This window comes from Lucilia cuprina, chromosome 4 (assembly GCF_022045245.1).
Source record: "Lucilia cuprina isolate Lc7/37 chromosome 4, ASM2204524v1, whole genome shotgun sequence".
Classification (NCBI taxonomy): domain Eukaryota; kingdom Metazoa; phylum Arthropoda; class Insecta; order Diptera; family Calliphoridae; genus Lucilia; species Lucilia cuprina.
In genome coordinates this window covers 48,190,641-48,196,403 of record NC_060952.1, presented here as the reverse complement: position 1 = coordinate 48,196,403, position 5,763 = coordinate 48,190,641, and positions in this window count along the sequence as shown.

The following is a 5,763-nucleotide window of genomic DNA, read 5'->3' as shown; positions in this document are numbered from 1 at the left end:
TATAATGTCAACGAAAATCAGCAAAAATTAGTTTTATAGAACAGTAATTGAAAATACTAATTTTTATTGTGATCGGGCCTCATTTGACCCTAGCCCCCATAACAGACTCCCCTTCAGAAAATGACTTGATGGTCAAAATTAACTTATAATTACTTATAAAACGATTAAAATCTACATAAATGACTTTGTAGTAGACTTAAATTTATCTACCAAAATTTATAAGGATAGGCCCATATTTACCCCTTCTCCCCTATGAGCCCTCTTGTAGAAAATCTCTCTTTTTTGTCAACAATAAGTAAAAATATTCCACAATAAAACAAATTAAATGCTTTATTTAAAAAAATTTCAAAATTTTAACATACTGACTGGTGTAGGGTATCATATGGTCGGCAAGGTCCGACTATAAATTCATACTTGTTTTTTATATGTAGTCATATACAAGATATATATTTAAACGCTGCAGAAAAGGACTCTAAATTCAATAACTGTTTGTAAGATGAAAAATGTTGCTTACAGATAGGTTTAGTTAAAAAATTATTAAATATCTGAATTTTGGAAAAATGTATTTTTGTTTTGTATTTCTGATTGCCAAGTATATGTCTTAATTTGAAATAAAACAAGTAAGAGTTCTATATTCGGTTGTGCCGAATCTTATATACCCTTCACCATGATGTGTTTAAAGCCTTTTGTACCTTTTGAAGAATGAAAAAGTACCAAAAAGTCCCCATCTATGGGACCTCAGTTAATCCGGGCCATACAAACTTAATTACATGTTCCTAGGTTCAATATTGTAGAAAATGTAAAAAGTACCTTTTGAAGAACGAAAAAGTACCAAGAAGTCCCCTTTTACTGGTTCTCACTTAATCCGGGATATACGAACTTAATAACATGTTTCTAGGTTCAATATTATAGAAATTTCAAAAAGTACCTTTTGAAGAATGAAAAAGTACCAAAAAGAATGAAAAAGTACCAAAAAGTACCTTTCATGGGTCCTCACTTAATCCTGGCCATACATACTTAATTACATGTTTCATATAATATCGTAGAAATTGCAAAAAGTACCTTTTGAAAAACGAAAAAGTACCAATAAGTCCCCTTTTATGGGTCCTTACTTAATCCGGGCCATACATACATAATTACAGGTTGGACATTTTTAAAGTTATTGCAAATTCCCCAGGCTTTTAACCTGTCTTACAGCACATAAATTTAAAATCTGACAAAAAAAAATACTTATATTTGAGATATATGCTAAATATATTTTCTTTATTTCAACTAATTTCAAAATTTTAGAATTTTTAGAAACACATAAGTGAATAAAACGGTAAAAAAATTTGATCAATATTTAAACTCTGCGGATTTCGAGAAAATCGCTTTTTTGTAAAATTTAAAAAAAATACGTATTAATTCTTTACTGTTGGACATTTTTAACAAAGTATTTTCAGAATACTTAAGAGCAGATAATATAAAATATATATTCCAAATTTTATTTAAATCGGACATTCTTAACCAATAAAATTTGTTCAAAGGTCAAATTTGTGAATTCTTAGTATACCATGTCGAAATATTATTTATTTGTATATTTAACAAATGCGACTTTAATTCTTGTGTTTAAAATAACAGCTTTAAAAGTAAAATTAACCCTTTTAAATACATGCGACAAATTTAATACCGACGTTAAAAAAATCTTAAAAACAATATCCATGCTTAAAACAAGGATCCTAAAACACTATCCATATAATTAGAAAAATAATACAAAAACAAGTAAGAGTTCTATATTCGGCTGTGCCGAATCTTATATACCCTTCACCATGATGTCTTAAAAAACAGTTATTACGAATTTTATTAAAAAGATCAAATAATACCAATTGTAGCCCATTTTATACGATCTAAAGTAATCCGGGCTCTACATGTTTTAACTTCATATTTCTAGGTTCAATAGAAATAGAAATTTTAAAAAGTACCTTTTGAAGAACGAAAAAGTACCAAAAACTTCCCTTTTATGGGAACCCATAAAAGGGAATGTATTCTGGACTAATCCGGGCTCTGCATACTTAATTTCATGTTTCTAAGTTCAATATTATAGAAAATTCAAAAAATTACCTTTTGTAGAATGAAAAAGTACGAAAAAGTCTCTTTTTATAGGTTCTTACGTAGTCAAGGACCTTCATTCTAAATTTCATGCTTCTAGGTTCAATATTATAGAAATTTCAAAAAGTACCTTTTGAAGAACGAAAAAGTACCAAAAGTCCCCTTTTATGTGTTCTAGCCTAATCCTGGCTCTACATACTTAATTTCATGTTTCTAAGTTCAATATTATAGAAAATTCAAAAAAAGTACCTTTGTAGAACGAAAAAGTACCAAAAAGTCTCTTTTTTATAGGTTCTTACGTAGTCAAGGACCTTCATTCTAAATTCCATGCTTCTAGGTTCAATATTATAGAAATTTCAAAAAGTACCTTTTTAAAGAACGAAAAAGTACCAAAAGTCCCCTTTTATGTGTTCTAGCCTAATCCTGGCTCTACATACTTAATTTCATGTTTCTTAGTTCAATATTATAGAAAATTCAAAAAAGTACCTTTGTAGAACGAAAAAGTACCAAAAAGTCCCTTTTTATAGGTTCTTACCTAGTGAAGGTTCTACATTCTTAATTTCATGTTTCTAGGTTCAATATTTTAGAAAATTCAAAAAGTACTTTTTGTAGAACGAAAAAGTACCAAAAAGCCCTTTTTTATAGGTTCTTACCTAGCCAAGGTCCTACATTCTAAATTTCATGTTTCTAGGTTCAATATTATAGAAAATTCAAAGAGTACCTTTTATAGAACGAAAAAGTACCAAAAAGTCCCCTTTAATGTGTTCTCGTCTAATCCGGGCTCTACGTACTTAATTTCATGTTTCAAGCTAATAACAATGCAACGTAACGTGATATTAATTCTTTGATCGTGTTTATAAACAATAATAAAAAATTTACCGTTTGATACTGTGTTTTGTTTTTGTTTGTTTATTATTGTTTTGTAAGTAAAACGGGTTACAAAAAAACGCCTTGCCTATTAATTAATATTTAAAATAAATATGTGCAAAATAAGGCAAAAAATATTTTCTACTTTAAACTAAAAATATATTAATTTTGTGTTACATTAATATAATTTCTAAATTTCAGTTTTCCATATATGCTTTTTGTGGAGATAAGAGTACAATTATTTTTCATACCTTGTTTTTTCGCTATTTTACTTATACACTATTGACTAAATCGTCTTAAATATTGACTTGTCTAATGACTAATCTGTAGTTTTTACGCACCTTTAACTAGAATTAGTCTTTGGACTAGTATAAAAACTCATAATCCTAGTTTATTGTCTTGTTATAGATTAGTCGCCCATCTATTTAATGGAATAGCTTATTGTCTGATATATTAATTATAAGGTAGTGTTATCGTTTTTGCTACTATGTTAATTTTTCACCGTGGTGCATAATTAATGTCAAACTTTGTTTACATTTTGTAAATGTCAAACTTTGTTTTCATTTTGTTAATGTCAAACTGGTTTCATTGTGTATATGTAAAATTTGTGATTAAAGTGAAATTGTGTGGTTAGGGTATATTTTTGTGTTTTTAGCTTTAAATGTTTAAGCATCACAAAGAATTATAAACAGATTCAAATTTATAATAATTTTTTGTTTAATAGAAATTCGCTTTGATTTATTTGTCAGCTGTTTTGAAAATTTTCCAATTCGCCTTCAAGTGCAGGCACAATGTCAAACTACATAAAAAATATAACGAATTCGCTTGGTATTCTGAATTTGCCGATGACACTACCTTATAAAATTAATTATAAGGTAGTATTAACAGAGCAGCTGATTGTTTTTTGGTAATACACCTTTGATTTTTCTATATGTATTTTGACAATGTTTTGGCACTTTGAAGTGTAGGCATACTGTCAGACTATATATAAAAAATAAAATGAATTCGCTCCGTATTTCTGAATTCGGCGAAGACATTACCTGCTACACGAATACTGTGAGTCAAGGCGAATTCATATAAGGTGGTGTTAAGGTACGTTCACACCTATCAAATATTTGACGTTTTTATCAAATATTTGTTGGCTTTAATGTGAACACAAAATATTTTTGAAGACCAAACAAAATATCAGCTGTTTTTCGTGAAGCATTTTTATTTGTCAACCTACAAATATTTTCTTAGTGTGAACACAATGTGAACACCAAACATGAAACATTTTTGTTAAACGTTAAAGAAGCTATTTAATAATATTTTTTACGATTTCATTGAAATTTCTGCCTAAAAACAAAAAATTTAATACATTTTTATTTCATAATTTGCTTAAAATGCGTATTTCTATTTTGACGTTTTGTTTGAAGAAACAAAGCCAAACACAATTCAATACAAATAGTAAAAGTTTGTTTGCTCGATGTTCACAGTACAACAAATAATTTCGTAAAGCAATTGACGGATAAAATAGTAAAAAAAACAAGATTTTGTTTGCAGGCAGAGAGGAACATAACAACAAGAACAGCTAATGCCAAAATATATATGTATTGAAATTACAAGTGGAAAAGAGATAGATGGTGGATCTTTACTGTCATGTTGTTGCTATTTAGTATAGTCAATGTAGCGAAAAACCTTTGTTTTAACGGTTTATAGCCCGGAAATAACCAAATTATAAATAATTTTCATTAAATTAATTACATATCTATAAAATTGAAAATTATAGAGAATTGTTTATTATTAATATATTTTTATATCCATTAATATAATAAATAATTGTTTAAATAAATTGAGTAATAAATTATTTAAATAATTTCTCAATTAATTACTAAACTATAGACTAGATTATAACCTATAAACTAGACTATAAACAATACTATAAACTAGAGTATAGACAAGACTATAGACTAAATTATAGCTTGACTATAGACTAGACCAGCAGTTCCCCCGGTTTCACTTTGCGGACCCCTTGAGGAATTTATTTAAATTCGCGGACCCCCATACATATTTTGATATCTTAGTGTTCTAAATATATAATTGTTCATCCGAAAATTGTCATAGTCCATAAATCCCAAGGCCAAACAGATGTAGATATGTCATTTATATAAAATATTCCCGTACATTGAGAATAATTAATATTTCAGTGAAGTTTCAATTGCCTGTTTTTGTTGATAGAATGACTTCATTGTTGAAATGTTAACATGATGTTTAATTTTATGACCGTGAGATCTTTCACGTTCATTTTTCAGACGGGTAATCTGAGTATTTTAGCTAATTTTTCGGGAAAATAATATAAGAAAGTCGAACTTCTTCTATATTGTTGCGGAATGCGTTTATCCGCATAATATATGACTTGAACTCTTTGCGAAAGTACTGTGAATTTTACTGCATGGTTTTGACTATTTATGCATTTTCTGATGTTAATTTAATAATATTGGTCGACAAAATCAAGTTAAAATCTGTATATCACGTCGGAATGGAATATTTATATTTAAAATTACCTGGATTAACGTATTGAAGACGAATAAAGAGTCACCTCTGTTTCGGAAATATATTATTTTAGTCCTTCCAAACAAGAACACTTTTGTTTACAATTTGACAAACTTAAATCTGCGATAAGCTCGTCCTTGAATTATGAAATGTGGCCTAACTTCATACTCCGAGATAACAGTATCTCTTATTTAATTGTAATTGGGGAACCGTTGGACTAGACTGCAAACTAGACTATAGATGCATATATTATGTAGTATAACTATATATTGTATG